Here is a 17,047-nt window from a genome sequence, read left to right on the forward strand (position 1 = left end):
GTGGTCACAACATTTTCGTATTTTTAGTGTATAGTGTACATATCTTGTGTTTACTGTTGAGAGTTATTTTAATGTGTCACTCTATACTTGTTTGAGCTGCTGTAACAAGTGAATTTCCCAATTGTGGGATTAATAAAGGCTATCTTATCTTATCTTTATAAGATCACCAGCAAAATCACAGCCACCTCACCTCTCCCTGAGCTGGTCTCAGCATAATGATAGACCCTTCTCAGGTGTTTCTTCCCAATCCGAGCCTCAAAGATGCTGTTGATCTTCAGTACAACCTGTTGATAAAACATCATGTGACTCATCAACTCATGATTAATATGTGTTCTAATCTAAAAAGCAAGGTGGGGAGAAGTACAACAACAGTTCCTCTACACGGGGGGAGAGGAATGGAACAAGATCCCGAATGAACGCACGCACACACACGGGAGCGCAGCCAGGCTGCAGGCAGGCACACACACACACACACACACACACACACACACATGCACTCACGCTAAAAAAACACTAATATACAAAGCCTGGGTACAGAAATACTACAACATGATATTTTTCCCTTCAGGTGAAACAAAAAACCCAATAACGACGTTTTGATAGCTACAGTGGAACTTGGCAGCTATAATGGATTCAGGTTAAAGTTGAATGAGATTTAATAAATGTTCCCTCTGCAAGTGATTAAATAATCATTAAACAAGGTTTTGGCAGTCATAAAGCAATGTGGCAGGCGTTGTGAGTGTAGGATCAAATCCAGCATGACTCAATTGTTTGCAAATACACCACAAAAACCTTGACTAAAAGTACCAGTTCTGCTGTGATTGAGGCCTCTTCTAACATACACAAATGCACACAAACACACTACAGCTCCACAATATCAATATATAAATCTTCCCTAAAAAACGTTTTCTGAATGTACACACACACACACACACACACACACACACACACACACACACACACACACACACACACACACACACACACACACACACACACACACACACACCAAAGCTATGTAGTACATTCAAATCGCTTTTTACATGATGTCCATATTTACTTGAATGGGAATAAGGTCAATTTAAAGTGGGTGGGTGGTGCAAGTGAAAAACCAGTGACATGTCTCATGTAGTCATGCACACACACACACACACACACACACACACACACACACACACACACACACACACACACACACACACACACACACACACACACACACACACACACACACACACACACACACACACACACACATTAAATCAGTGGTTCCCAAACTGGGGGCATGCCCCCTAAGCAGGAGAACAGTGGAAAGACAGCGGGGGGAATGCAAGCATAACACATACCTGCCAACACTCCCCATTTTTGTGGAATTTTTAACTCTTTCTCCTGCTATGCTCCGATTGGTCATTTCTCCCGTTACTGTCTTTCAGAGGCTGTAGCAGGCTTAGTTTTACCCAATCAATTATTCAATCAATCAATCAATCAATCAATCACACACACCGTTGGTATCCTGCGGCAGGTGCGGCTGTAGGGATCCCCAGGCAGCCAGGCGGTCTGTTCAGGCCCAATGGGGGTGGAGGGAGGGCTCAGCCGGGGGGGAGATGAAACACCCCCACTGCTGTGGGTCTGCTGGGTGGATCTCCGCAAGTCCAGCAGCTTAAAGCTCCTGGCCGAATTCTGTCTGAAGAAGCCCGGCCTTGACAGCTATAGTGAGGGAAAAGACAGGAAAAACATCCAGATGTCAAGCAGTGTGCCACACAGGATCTACTTCACACATTGCTGGGGACCCAAGATTGAGCAGTGTCGGATTTGGTGCAATTTGAACAAGCTCAATATTAACATACTCTGAATAAACAAGTGAACAGTGCTCTGTGCAGCTGCGGGCCAGGCGAAGAGCGCTCTGTGCAGCTACGGGGCGAACGGGCTCTGCACTAGTTTCTGAAATAGCACAAGCCTTGGTGTCTGCATTATGTGTAGCATGTAGAGGGACCTTGGTGGTGTCTGCATTATGTGTAGCATGTAGAGGAACCTTGGTGGTGTCTGCATTATGTGTAGCATGTAGTGGAACCTTGGTGGTGTCTGCATTATGTGTAGTATGTAGAGGAACCTTGGTGGTGTCTGCATTATGTGTAGCATATAGAGGAACCTTGGTGGTGTCTGCATTATGTGTAGCATGTGGAGGAACCTTGGTGGTGTCTGCATTATGTGTAGCATGTAGAGGAACCTTGGTGGTGTCTGCATTATGTGTAGGATGTAGAGAAACCATGGTGGTGTCTGCATTATGTGTAGCATGTAGAGAAACCATGGTGGTGTCTGCATTATGTGTAGCATGTAGAGGAACCTTGGTGGTGTCTGCATTATGTGTAGCATGTAGAGGAACCTTGGTGGTGTCTGCATTATGTGTAGCATGTAGAGGAACCTTGGTGGTGTCTGCATTATGTGTAGCATGTAGAGGAACCTTGGTGGTGTCTGTATTATGTGTAGCATGTAGAGGAACCTTGGTGGTGTCTGCATTATGTGTAGCATGTAGAGGAACCTTGGTGGTGTCTGCATTATGTGTAGCATGTAGTGGAACCTTGGTGGTGTCTGCATTATGTGTAGCATGTAGAGGAACCTTGGTGGTGTCTGCATTATGTGTAGCATGTAGAGGAACCTTGGTGGTGTCTGCATTATGTGTAGCATGTAGAGGAACCTTGGTGGTGTCTGCATTATGTGTAGCATGTAGTGGAACCTTGGTGGTGTCTGCATTATGTGTAGCATGTAGAGGAACCTTGGTGGTGTCTGCATTATGTGTAGGATGTAGAGGAACCTTGGTGGTGTCTGCACCAGGAGAGGAGGGCAGAGACTGCTGGGAACACTGACTGTCCACCTCAATGTCCTCATATGGGTTGTCCTTTGACGGGTCTGCAGGAATAACAAAGATGGCAACATTCAACTCATGGTTATTAATGTTTTTCTTATTAGTATCTTTATGCATTAAAAAGTATGTGGTCAGTTGGGATATTCAGGGTATTTTTAGATTGAAGTCGCCAATATCTTATATTCAATATCTTTAAATTTTGCCCCGTGGGAACGGGGGACCACCATCCTTGAAGACTACATAATATTCCATCAATTTCCTTTACCATGTTATGACAATTCTTCAATGCATACATGTGACTATACATGTGACTGATTTGGCGTTGATGGTAAACAGTTGGAGAACCTCTGATAAAACCCTGTTCATTTGGGATGTGTACATGTACGTAGGAATAGAATAGAATAGAATAGAATAGAATAGAATAGAATAGAATAGAATAGAATAGGAGTGTCTCACCCAGGATGTCTTCATAGTGATGTTCTGACAGCCTGCGAGAGACGAGGGAACAAGTCGACTGACTGTGAGACTCTCTGACTTCAGACTCGGAGGATTTCCTGACACAGAGAGGACAAAAGTACAAGTGAGCATGTACAATATGTGACAATAAGGTATGAATTAATTTGAGTTGAATATGGTCTAATGTTATTATAATCATAATACCAAACCTTTGTTAAACAAGATTTAGGCTACACATTATGTTTGTGGTTTTGACCAATATTTGTTTTTGAAGGCCGATACCAAAACCCTATATTTTTAAAATCCATATTTAAATTTTAGCATTCTCATGAATGACAAGTATTGAGTGTTTGGCCCAGATTATGTTATTCTTGGCAGGATGGCAAAGCCTCTGAAACAGTGCTTAGACCATTATGTGATCAGAAAACTCTCCCATAAACCTATAATAATGAAATTCATTAGCAGCTATTTAAGGCAGGGTGACTGACCTCCCATATTCAATCATACCTTATTACCCTTCAATGAAGAATTCATTCACAAAAAACATTATTGGACAATTAAATGAAGTAAAATGTCGGTGAAGGTCAGTGACTAAAGGTTTTATTTCCAATAATGGGACCAGATTCTCTCTGGGCCCTAGTCTAAGCATATTTATTATTTCTACACCAAATATCCATATTTTTGGGTCAGTGGAATAACAATATTTCCTCCATCCACCACTAGGGGCACTACCCATTCCCTATATAACGCCATTCTCAGCATTATTCTTGCCCATGAAGGAAGGAACACATCAGCCTTGCTGCTAGCTAACTGTTCACAGTGGTTCTAGCGACTGCGCTGAGCGTTAGTTAGTGACATAGCCTGCACCTCTCTCAACATTTGAGAAACTATCCTTGACGGAAAAGAAGCCACTTTGCGTCACTCGACTATAGCCCGAGTCACCCAGCGACAGTAACAAGCCAGTCACCGCCATTGGAAAGTGTCCAGTGTTATCAAGCAAGATTTCACCAACGCTATAATAATAAAAAATCATAATTGATTGGATTTATTTCGCACCTTTCTAGATACTCAAAGTGCTTCACATATCAAGGGAGGGAACTCAACTCATCCACCACCAATGTGTAGCACCCACCTGGGTGATGCACGACAGACAGTTTTGTGCCAGAATGCTGCTCACCACACATCAGCTATCACAGTGTAGAGTTGAGGACTGAATGTGCCAATTAAGTAACGAGGGATGATTAGGTGGCCATGATTGAAGGAAGGCCTGTTTGGGAATTTAGCCTTGTGAAGAGTGCCGATGGGATCTTTAACGACCACAGAGAGTCAGGACCTCGGTTTAACGTCTCATCCGAAGGACGGTGCTCACTCACAGGACAGAGTCCCTGTCTCTGCCCTGGTGCTACGGCACACTAGCCAGAACAGAGAGCCCCCCCCCCCCCCCCCCCCCCAAGCCTGTGTGGAGTATCGAGGATTTCTGGCTGGGACCCCCTCATCCCCTCTACATCCGGTGTCTCGGTTGGTTCCACACAAGCCAAGCCTTGTCCCCAGGCTCGTGAGAGCACTGCGCCCGATTCAAGCATGCAGTGCTTGGCAGATGCCTGAAGCAAGCCACCGCTATCAGAGACGAAGACCCACTCTTCGCTCATCCGGCTAACCCAGACAAGGAAGACGTCTCCCCCGCCGTGGTTCCGGTTTCCGGCTCCTGGCGCTCCTACAATAGGCTGACCTGAAGCCGGACCCCGACGTAATGTGGAGGATATTTTGGAGCTGAATGCTGGGCAGCATGAAGGCTTCGCAGACCTCCCCTCATCTCAGATGATGGTGACATTTACCATGATGTCTTCAATACTGAATACCTGGTTAACCCTAGCACCGTATCTGACTCCGCTTCCATGGTGAGCTTGGGTGCCTGTCACCAACGCCGGCCTTCTTTGACTTGATCCTCCAGGCACACCACGTTATGGTGAGGTTGGACACCACAACAACGGTGGGAACATAAACCGCCAAGGCTCACTGAAGTTGCACATGTTGACTCGCAAACTGATCATTTGGAGCAGCGTGCATTTCCTCTCCCTGAGGGCAACACACGCACCGGGAGGATCCTGAACAGAGGACCTGATGTCCAGGGGCAGTGGGGGGATCCTGAACACAGGACCTGATGTCCAGGGGCAGTGGGGGGATCCTGAACACAGGACCTGATGTCCAGGGGCAGTGGGGGGATCCTGAACACAGGACCTGATGTCCAGGGGCAGTGGGGGGATCCTGAACACGGGACCTGATGTCCAGGGGCCGATTTACGGGGAGTGCGGGAAGGGTGCACGCTTTTATGAGGGCCCCGCAGGGACCTCCCTGTATGTAAGCCCCGGGTGCCTTCGTGGGATTTGGCTGTGGTTCTGCAGAGGCTTAAAGGCCCCCCCTTTGAACCACTACAGGAGGCGAATTGTCTTTCAAGACAGCGTTGTTGTTGTTGGCTCTGGCCTCAGAGAGTCACTCAGTTTGCTCGAGGGGATGGAAAGGCGAGTATGATCCCTAACCCGGCCTTTGTGCCTAAGGTTGTTGGTCCGTGTGCTCGTGTTACTACTTCTCCTGGGGAGCATCAGGCTCAGAGTTTATGCCCATGCAGTCCGTGCCCTGCACACTTATTTGGACAAGACAAGGGGGCTCAGGAAGAGTGATCAGCTGTTCATCTCCTGTGCTAATCCCTGTTTGGGCAGGCCCATCTCTAAGCAACACCTCTCACATTCGGTTATGAAGGCTAGTACCTTGGCTTACATGAGTCAGAGCGCACAGCCCCCTCCAGGGCTCCATGCGCACTCTACTCGTTCTTTGCCTTCTCCAGTCCCAAAGGACTTGGCAGCACCCGTCACCATGTTGTACTTCATGCTGGGCCCTCTTCAGGGGAGTGCCTATTCAGGACATTTGTGCGGCGGCGAGTTGGACCTCGCCCCTCACTTTTGTTTTGTTTGTGGGGCTAGTGCAAGGATTTTTTTTAATTCCTCTGACCCCAAAATATGGATATTTGGTGTAGAAATAATAGATGTGCTTCTGTAACCATTTGTATTTCGTCGTCTGCGTTGTGTTTTGTTAAGGAATGGACCGACACTCTTCAGCTTCAGTTGTGTGGATTTTATTGCCTGTCAACACACATGGATTCTCATTGGTCGGACATACAGCAGTGATCGGCACAGCAGACACGGCTCGTGGCAAGAATCATCTCTTTCTGGCCATAATAAATGTACAACAAAATATAAACAATATGAACAATTATGTACCTGTCAACACACATGGATTCTCATTGGTCGGACATACAGCAGTGATCGGCACAGCAGACACGGCTCTACAGAAAAACCAGGAAGCGTTAGCTTAGCGTACAAGCTAATGAGGCTAGCGATAGCCACCACGTTAACAAGATATAACCCACAGCACATTCAGGTAAGTACAATGCGATCGCTAACTACTGTCATACAATCCAACATAATACCATGATAGCTGTATCATTAGATTACATAGTTTTAACCCGTTTAACGTAATGCCTGTGTCTCATGCGACCTACCGTGGCAAGAATCATCTCTTTCTGGCGCTTAGGTGACGTAGCGGCCAGATTTAAATGCCAGGCAGGGACATGCCCACAACCCAATGAGTTAAAGTGATAGAACCCTGTAAATGACTGGTCAGTGCTCTGGCAAGTGGAACTAACTAAAATAACCAAACTAACTCCGTTACACTCCCCCCTGCTGAATTCCACTTGCTCGCATAGATTCCCAGAAAATAGAAATTAAAGAAACAAACAAATACTGACCAGCTAGTAAACATGACAGGTACTCAGCATAGGCACATCAGAGAGAGAGTGAGAGAGAGAAGGAGAAAAAAAAATCACATACATACAATACACAGAAAACCAATGGAGGAAGTAGACCCTGTGTAGTCACACGAAACCCAGTCAGGAGACTATTCTCCGCGAGAATTAGAGGAGAAGGAGGCCGGCCAAACCCCCTCAACCATCTCAGGTAAACATGCCTGTTACATGTCTAATGCACAATGTGATTACACAAACCCTCCATCAATAATCGACACCCGGGGACCCAATCATCAGACAACCATCCCCCATGTACACCATATGTGAGCCCAAACCCACCATACAGGAGCATAAAATAAACATTCTTCACCTTATGAAAAATAAATAAAAACATAAGACCCATTATACACATAATGGCACAACTCACAAGAAAAGTGCTTTTCTTCCTCTCTCCACATTCTCCAATAAAACAAAACATTCAAAACCAACATTCTCAACAGAGAAACAATTTACATTTTTTTTTTTTTTCTTTTTTTTTTTTTTTTGCAATCAGTTCACATTCATTCTTTGTTCCATCATTTCAATAAGCCTAGACACAGGTTTAAACAACCTCCCCGTTCTAGCCTGGACACTTTGTGACCGTGCCAGTGATCGTGTCAGTGATCGTGTCACTGGTGGGACGGGAACAACTTTACTGGGCAGTGTGGGAACATGTTCACTCGGCCCGGCGGCATCAGCCAGGGCAGTGCCAGTTTTGACACTCTGATTGGACTCCACTTCGTCTGACTCGGACACCAGCTGATCGGGTTCCTGAGAGTGAAGTCCCACTGAAGCAGGTGAAGGGAGTGGATCACTCTGACCATCAGGGAGATCAGAACAATCAGTTTGTGAATGAACCAGAGATGGGATGGAATGTGGTGCATCTCGGGCATCTTGGGACAGGCTCCCAACCTCCACACTCGAGTCACTAGACCCATCTGGCAGCTGGGAGACCCAGGCTCTGGTCCTATAGTCAGCAGCATCCGTTGACGCATCGTCATCCATCGTCACAACGTCCTGCTCCGTGTTTGGATTATCTGAAGCAGAGGAGGCCGACAGGTCCAATCCTTCTTCAGAAGCATTGCCGGGGAGTGGCAGAAAGTTGACCGGTGTTATCAGGTTGCGGTGGACCGTTTTAACAACACCAGTGGTGCTGTTCTGGATTTTGAAGGTCTGGCTGTCGGCATTCACCTCAGTGACCACGTAAGTCGCATCCTCCCAACGGTCAGCGACCTTACGCTTGCCACGTTCCCCTTTGTTGGCCAACAATACTCGATCTCCGACTTCAACTGGAGCTCCGCGGACCTTACGATTATACAGTTCAGTATGCCTCCTCAACTGTTTCGATGCTGAAGCTTGTGCAATTCCCATCGCTTCCTTCAGACTCCTTCGTAAAAGTTGAATGTACTCATCATATCTCTCAACTTCAGGGGTGTCCAGAACAGTGCTGAAAGCCAGGTCAATGGGCAACCTCGGTATCCTCCCGAACATCAAGAGAAACGGTGCATACCCTGTGGTCTCGTGGATGGTGCAGTTATAGGCAAACGTGAGGGATTTCAGTGCCTGAGGCCATCTGTGCTTTGCTCTGGGGGGCAGGGCCCGAATCATGTTGCCCAGTGTCCTGTTCATTCTTTCACATGAGCCATTGCCCATCGGATGATATGGGGTCGTATGGGACTTTTGAACTCCGGCAACACTCAAGAGCTCAGCAATGAGGGCACTCTCGAAATTGGCTCCCTGATCAGAGTGAATGCGCCTCGGAAAGCCATAGACACAGAAATAGTTATGCCATAGTTGGTGGGCCACAGCTTTAGCAGACTGGTTCGGACACAAAAAGGCATTTGCCATCTTCGTGAAATGGTCTGTAACAACGAGCACATCCATTGACCTGTTCTTAGGATCCTCCGCACACCAGAAGTCTATGCACACAAGCTCCAGAGGCTCTGTTGTTATGATGTTCTCAAGTGGGGCTCTAGCTTCTGGCTCGGGGGTCTTGCTCAGCACACACCGCCTGCAGCATTTCACATGCTCTCTTACATCCTTCTCCAGGCCTGCCCAGTAGAACCGTTGCCTAGCAAGGTGTAAGGTTCGTTGCTGGCCCTGGTGACCTGCTTCGTTGTGGACGCCTCCCAGCACTACTGCCTTCAGAGAAGCCGGAACAACGTACAGGTGAGTCTTCTTCTTTGTTACAGGGCTCCTTGCTACACGATACAGCACGCCCGCCTTCATAGTCAGCTTATCCCAGCTCTTCAGCAGACGGATGACATCAACTGTCTCGTGAGCTCGCTCTCTCCTCGACGGCCGTCGCCCCCTTTCCACAAAGAAGATCACTCTGCTCAGCACCGTGTCGGCTCTCTGCTTCTCCATCAGTTGGTCATGAGACAGCGCTTCGGTTCCATCCTCTTCCATCGGCATCACAGCTTGAGGTAGCTGTGGCAACAGCAGCGCTTGGGGCGGCACTGCCCCTTCCTGTGACTTGTGTGAACGGAGAACCGCCGCCACTTCCTGACTTGACAAAGCCCCGGGGGTGACAACAGCAGCGCACTGGCAGGCGACAGAAGGCCCAACGCCAGATCTCCCCTCAAGCGGGTGGGTAGACCACCGAAACACATCCTGCACCTTATCAGTGCCAACAGCATCAGCTTCAGCCACCAGCGTCTCATATGGCTCTCTAGTCAAGCGGTGGAGCGTGCTCGGATGAATGAAGGGTTGCCTGCTCAGAGCATCTGCGACGATGTTTTTGGGGCCCGGGATGTACTTAATATCAAACTGGTAGGGTGCCAGCTTGGCAACCCACCTCTGTTCACACGCATCCAGCTTAGCTTTCGACAGGATATACGTCAACGGATTGTTATCCGTCCATACTGTGAACAGGTGCCCCCTCAGCCAATGATGGAACTTTTCACAGACGGCCCATCTCATGGCGAAAAACTCCAGCCGATGTGCAGGGTATCTTGACTGTGCATATGAGAGCGACTTACTAGCGAAGGCGATCGGTCTTGCTACTGTGCCCCCCTCAGGCACTTGCGACAAGACAGCGCCGAGGCCATTACTGGAGGCATCCACTGAGAGGAGAAACGGTCCATCAAAATTTGGGTGGGCCAACACAACCTGATCCAGCAAAGCTTTCTTCAGCAGCAGGAAGGCTTGTCTGCATTCCTCTGTCCAGTCAGCAGCTGTCAGCGTGCGCTGGGGCAAGCGACGCCTTGTCGCCTTCTTACGAGGAGCTTTGTGGCCAGTCGTGAGACCAAATAGCGGCTTGGCTATTGATGAACAGCCCTCAATGAACTGCTGGTAGAACACCACCATTCCCAGAAACGACCTTATCTTCTCCTGAGATGGGACATCTGTACCGTCTTCCATAAGATCCGCCTCAGATAGGGCCGTGATGGCCCGTACCTTTTCGGGATCTGTAGCGATGCCATCTGCACTCACTATATGGCCAAGGAATCTCACGGACCTCTGCAAGAAATGGCATTTCTTTGGGGCCAATTTCAGATTATGGGACTGCAGACGCTCGAATACCACTCCCAGCCGTTCCAATGCCATTTCCTCAGTAGGAGCAAACACCAGGACGTCGTCCAGATAGCAAAGAAGACTGAGGAAATTTTGGTCACCAAAGATGTTTAGCATCATCCGCATGAAGGTCGCGGGGCTGTTGCACAGACCTTGTGGCAAGCGATTATACTCATACAGCCCAAATGGTGATGTAAAGGCTGTGTATTTCTTGTCATCTTCATGAACCTCAACGTTGTAGTATCCCGACGTGAGGTCCATGGTCGAGAAGAAAGCATTGCCACCCAAAGCTGCAAGGGCGTCGGCCTGATGAGGGAGCGGGTGAGCGTCTTTGATGGTTCGGGCATTTATCCAACGGAAGTCGGTACAGAGTCTCAGGTCTCCTGACTTTTTCCAAACGAGGACCAAGGGCGATGCGAAGTCGCTGCTGGACTTCCGTATGATCTCTCTGTCTTCCATCTCATTCAGTGCTTGTCTGAGTTTCTCATACTGGGTGGGTGCGATGCGTCGGTATGGTAACCGAAAGGGCTTCTCATCACTGAGTTTTATCCTGTGAACACAGCCTGTAGCTTTTCCACAATCCAGCTTGTGTCTGGAGAAGATTGACTGGTACTTAGCTATCAGCTTGACGAGTTCCTCTTTGCATGCTGGAGACACATCACAGGAACCAAGATCAATGTCAGCCAACCCCAGGCTCCGCAATATTGAGCTCGGGCTGCCCTGAGGAGTCCCACTGAATGCTGTGCCCTCATTCTGACAATCTGGGAGACTTGAATCCTCAGATGTGAGATGGGATTCCCTCCCATTGTCTGATGCCACATCGCCCGACCTTTGCACTTGTTGCTGGGAAACAAGCTGTGTGTCATGTGGGTCGGGGCTGTCAAAGTCTTCCAACTCCATGCAGGGATAGACGTCAGCAAGCTTGGCATTCCTCTTCAGTGTCACGGGCTTATCTGAAGGATTCATCACTTTAAGTGGCAGCCAGCCATCACTACGGAGCAACGCCACGGTCCGCCCGACCAACACTGACTTGGGACGTGACCGAGCAGTAGTGGGCTCAATAATGACAGCACTGCCCATTGAGATGTTGTCGACGCTCTGAAGCCGGCCCCAGACTAGGTGTTCACTCAGAGGCTCGAGCGTCACAGCTTTCTTTATCCTTGCAGTTCCCACCTTGTCAGGGACATCACTGCCTGTCCACAGCTCCACATTAGCCAACAAGCTCAGTAGCTGATGCTGCTCCGCTTCACTGCCCTCAGACGCAGGCTTCTGGCTCAAAACATCTCTTGAGACTTTCAAACGTCGAATCAGGTATTTCAGAAGGTTACTTCCTACTATGAGGTCATCATTTTGTGTCGCAACCACCAGCGTTGGAACGATCACTGGGCAGCCGAACAGCTCCATTTTTAGATCACACACTCCTAAGGGCTTGGTCTTTGACCCGCCGCATCCGATCAACACCACATCCGTAGGTGTCAGAGAAGGGCTCTCCAGCACTCCTTCCTGCAACAGCCGCTTCAGAACTTCAGAGCTCAGGCTACACGCCATTGAGCCACTATCCAGCATAGCGTCCACTTCCACTTTGTCTCCAATCAGTACTTTAGCATGGAACAGTCCATCATATGGAGCGACCTTTTGAGTGTTCTGCAATATGACTTTACTCTCCACTTTTAGTTCCTCACACATACTTTTATAAACAGACTCCAAATCATCTTCTGTTGTACTTGGGGGATTCACTACTGGCTCAACACTTGCCCCCCCAAAATGTTGGCCTATCAGTTTCCCACACGCTGAGTGGTGGGGTCAACAGAAGCTACTGGCGGTGGCATTGAAGCTTTTGGACAGTCAGTACGTGTGTGGCCAGAAGCATAACAGAGGAAGCAGAGGTGGTTGGCTCGGCAATGAAAGCGAGTATTATGGCTCGTGTCCCCACACACCTCACATGGCTGCGGGGGTTGGATTCGGTTTCTGGCGCTCCACTGTGGCCGGCGTTCTGGTCTGCCATACTGCTGAGGTCCCTGCTCCAGGAGACGTTCCAACATGTTGACAAGTCGGTCTAGAGACTCAGCGGAGCCCTGTGATGGCTGGCCTAACGCTGGGCTTGTGTTGGGCCTCTGCTGGGCTTGTGAATCATTAGTGGGCTTACCAGCAGGCACTGAGAAAGGGACAGCCGGGCTGACGTCTTGTCGCAGCACGGTGACTGTAGTGGCAGTCTTAGGCTGTGATGAGTGCCTCTTATCCCGTCTTTGCTCTACCAGTTTCTCGTGAACATCAGCAGCAGTCCACTGCTGTAGGGGCTTGCACCTGAATATCAGGGAGAGTTCAGAGTCAGGGCAATGTCTAATAAACATGGTAGTGAGTTCACGTGACGGATCATCCAGTGTCTTATTCTGTCTCTTCATACAGTCCTCAGTCACTTCCATCGCTCTGTTCAGTCTGAGCCAGTACTCAAAAGGGTCTTCAGTGGGGAATGGCCTGGTTGCATAGAAATCAGCCAGAGGCATCATGGAGGAAATGGTGTCACTAAAATGTTGTTTTAATATATCAAAAATGGGACCCGGGCCTTCAGACAGAACAAGAAATGGGTTACTGCGTATGGCGACACGAACCACCTCCCTCGCTTTCCCCATGAGTCTGTTCAGGACTTCCTCGGCTTGCTCCGTCAATGGGACTGCCCGTTTTCTGAGATATGTTATAATGACCGACTCCCATTCATGCACCGTGTAGGCATCTGAGCCATCCCCCTTGAAACATGCTGGCTCCTTGATGTCAGACTTCACCACTAGGTTCACAAGAGAGGTATCACCCCCCCGCGATCTGTATGTGCCACTCGCAACATGTGAACCCTCCCCGCTGTTAAGCTTTGAGTCAATGCAGGCGGCGATTCTCTCCCCAATTGACATTCCAATTTGTTTAGCTATGTCTGCGATCATATGTACAGAGGCATTGCCCTCGTTTGCATTGCATGAATCAAACCCAACAGCGCCAACTGGTGGCGGAGCAGTGATATCATTATCATTATCTGGCATTTCAACATAACCTGGCACAGGAGTAGATGTGCTGAAAAATGGAAACCTTGTTGTTCCCCGACCAACAGGTGTGATAGGAGCGTACCTTAATGCTCCTCTCCCCCTCCCAACACCAGTTCCATACTCCATATTACCCAAACAGGTAGATTAAGCACAATAAATAAAAAAAATAAACTTCTTTCACACAGTCTCCAAAACCCACTTAAAATGAATTAAATTTGAAAAAGTACAGCTGCCCATAAAAAGAAACACCCAGACAATTCAGTCAGATCAGACCACCTCTGGTCAGAATAACATTAGAATTAAATTTGTCAAACAAATAAAATAAACTGGCTCAACCACCCATGTAAAACGTAGCTCAGTAAAATCCCTGCTGCAGCATCATTGGAAACACAGTGACAAAATCGAATTTAGCTTCCACATAAATAAAACTATCGCCCCCTCTGCTGGCGAAAAATGACACTGCGCCTAATAATACCTGCGCCTGCGCAAATGACTGTTTGCAAACCACGGTGTTTTTCTCCAGGTCCAGGCAGGAGAAGGTGTCTTCCCCCGACGTGGAGAGAAGCCTGGAGGACGGTCACGGCACCATTGTAACCATTTGTATTTCGTCGTCTGCGTTGTGTTTTGTTAAGGAATGGACCGACACTCTTCAGCTTCAGTTGTGTGGATTTTATTGCCTGTCAACACACATGGATTCTCATTGGTCGGACATACAGCAGTGATCGGCACAGCAGACACGGCTCGTGGCAAGAATCATCTCTTTCTGGCCATAATAAATGTACAACAAAATATAAACAATATGAACAATTATGTACCTGTCAACACACATGGATTCTCATTGGTCGGACATACAGCAGTGATCGGCACAGCAGACACGGCTCTACAGAAAAACCAGGAAGCGTTAGCTTAGCGTACAAGCTAATGAGGCTAGCGATAGCCACCACGTTAACAAGATATAACCCACAGCACATTCAGGTAAGTACAATGCGATCGCTAACTACTGTCATACAATCCAACATAATACCATGATAGCTGTATCATTAGATTACATAGTTTTAACCCGTTTAACGTAATGCCTGTGTCTCATGCGACCTACCGTGGCAAGAATCATCTCTTTCTGGCGCTTAGGTGACGTAGCGGCCAGATTTAAATGCCAGGCAGGGACATGCCCACAACCCAATGAGTTAAAGTGATAGAACCCTGTAAATGACTGGTCAGTGCTCTGGCAAGTGGAACTAACTAAAATAACCAAACTAACTCCGTTACACTTCTGTCTAGGGCCCAGAGAGAATCTGGTCCCATAGTGAGTCATCTCACTCATATATTCATAAAACCGGGGTTATATTCATAACCTTAAGTTTTTAGTCAAGGAGGAATCATAATATCCATTATATTGGCAGTGGATCACATTAGACCAATATCCGATATTTAATAAATGCTAAAGGCCAGTATCGGGGGGAATGGATAAATAAAAATGATCAAACAAATCAAAATCAAAATCAAATATCCATACCTGTTTATGTTGTCTCGGAGCCTGTCACCCCTGGGTCTCCTGTAGGTGCTGGGGGTCGGCTGGGGGGAGGTGGAGGGCAGCGGGGGGAGGTTCCTGCGCCCTCTGCCCTGCCTCTGGCTCTTCCCTGCTCCTGCTGGGGCGGTGTTGGTTGGGTGCTGGAAGGTGCGTTGGGGCTTAGGGACTGGGTTGATGGGTGGCGCCCCCGGCTCTGTGTACACATTCTCTCGGGGTTCTTTGCCTTCTCCGGTCCCAAAGGACTTGGCAGCACCTGTCACCATGTTGTACTCCACCTGCTTGTCCTTGCCAGGCGGGCTGAAGTAGTTTCCAAGCTCTGCTGGGGTTTTATCGTGGTTTTCTTGCTCCAGCTTTCGAAACAGAGTGAATACAGCTCTCTTTTCCTGCGTAGTTTGTTCCACTGCTTTCCTGCCTTTGCTTTTCATCAGTGTCCCTACCTGCTGCTTCATAGCCTCCATGGGTGAACAAGGCCTTGAATCCCCAAGCTCTCCTGCATTCTCCTTCCCATTGCTCTGCTTCTCCTTGTGGGCTGCTCTCCTGCACTCCTCCCCTCTTTGGATCTCACTTTTACAATCACTGCTCTTGAGCGTCCCTCTTTGGTCTTTGGCGAGCTCAACCGGTGAACAAGGCCTCGAATCCCCGAGCTTTCCGACATTCTCTTTCCCAAGGTCCTGCTTCTCCTTCTGGGCTGGTCTTCTGCAACTGTCCATGTTCTGCTCATCAGTTGGTTTACCATTGTTTTTTGTCAGAGTTTCTGTCCTTTTTACGCCAGTGCATGGGCCTGGAGAGGAGGATGTTGGTGGCGTCTGAGTGGACTCCTTCCCCTCCCACTGTGAGATCTTCTCCTTGATGTTCCCTCCATGGGTCCTGGGCAGCTTGCCGCCCACCGGCGGGGTGTTTTCGTTACCGCGAAGGTCCAAGGTTGGCCTCCTGTGAGCCATCATGGGTGATCCTCCTCGGTTGCTCAGGTTGTCCAGAGGGGTGAAGGGGAATTTCTGCGTCCCCTCTTCTCCCTGCTCAGCTCCCTTGTTTTGCACTGAGGCAAAGTCACCACTCGTCCCACCAAGATCGCTCTTCTTGACCCTAAAACACACAATTATTATTATTTTTTTTTTACATAAAGGGTGATGTGAACATTGATATGAACACAAAGTCAACACAAACAAGTTATTATTATTATTAATTGATGAATTAATAATAACAAACTGCTAATAAGCACGACCCAAATGAAATAAAAAGTAAAAACTGACCCAACAAAAATCCTCTGTAACACGTGTCATCAACTCACACAGTGATATGAACATGCATTACATTTTCAGTCATAGCTCATTGATTACCTGCTAGGGAAAGCCCTGACTATGCTAACAGCAGACTAAGAACTGACTGCTACCAGATCTTCCTGAACTCCCAGAGCGCTCGTTGTGACTGCCAGTGAGGGGACAGCAGTCTTTTTCTGGCGACAGTGGGAAAGTCCAGCCCTGGGTCTCCAGTCTGGGAGTAAATGCCAGAGGACAAGCCTATGACCGAGCTTCTTCTTCTCATCAGCCTCGCTAAATAAACACATAGTTGGAACAGGGCCCACTTCATCAAACATGAAGTTTTAATCAAATAAACCGGAGGAAATGGGAACCCTAAGTTTAAAGACCTTTTGTGACTTTCCCTTAATGGACACAATGAGTAAAGGCTTTTTGGGACCAACCTATAAATCTTGTTACTTATTTCTCAAGCTCAGGGGGGATTTAAGAGATACGAAGGCTGACTTCTCAAGCAAAACAAAACGACAACATTCTGATGCAAACCTGTTGACAGTGGAG

Source organism: Poromitra crassiceps, assembly GCF_964638095.1.
Source record: "Poromitra crassiceps genome assembly, chromosome: 2".
In the NCBI taxonomy this organism is placed as follows: domain Eukaryota; kingdom Metazoa; phylum Chordata; class Actinopteri; order Beryciformes; family Melamphaidae; genus Poromitra; species Poromitra crassiceps.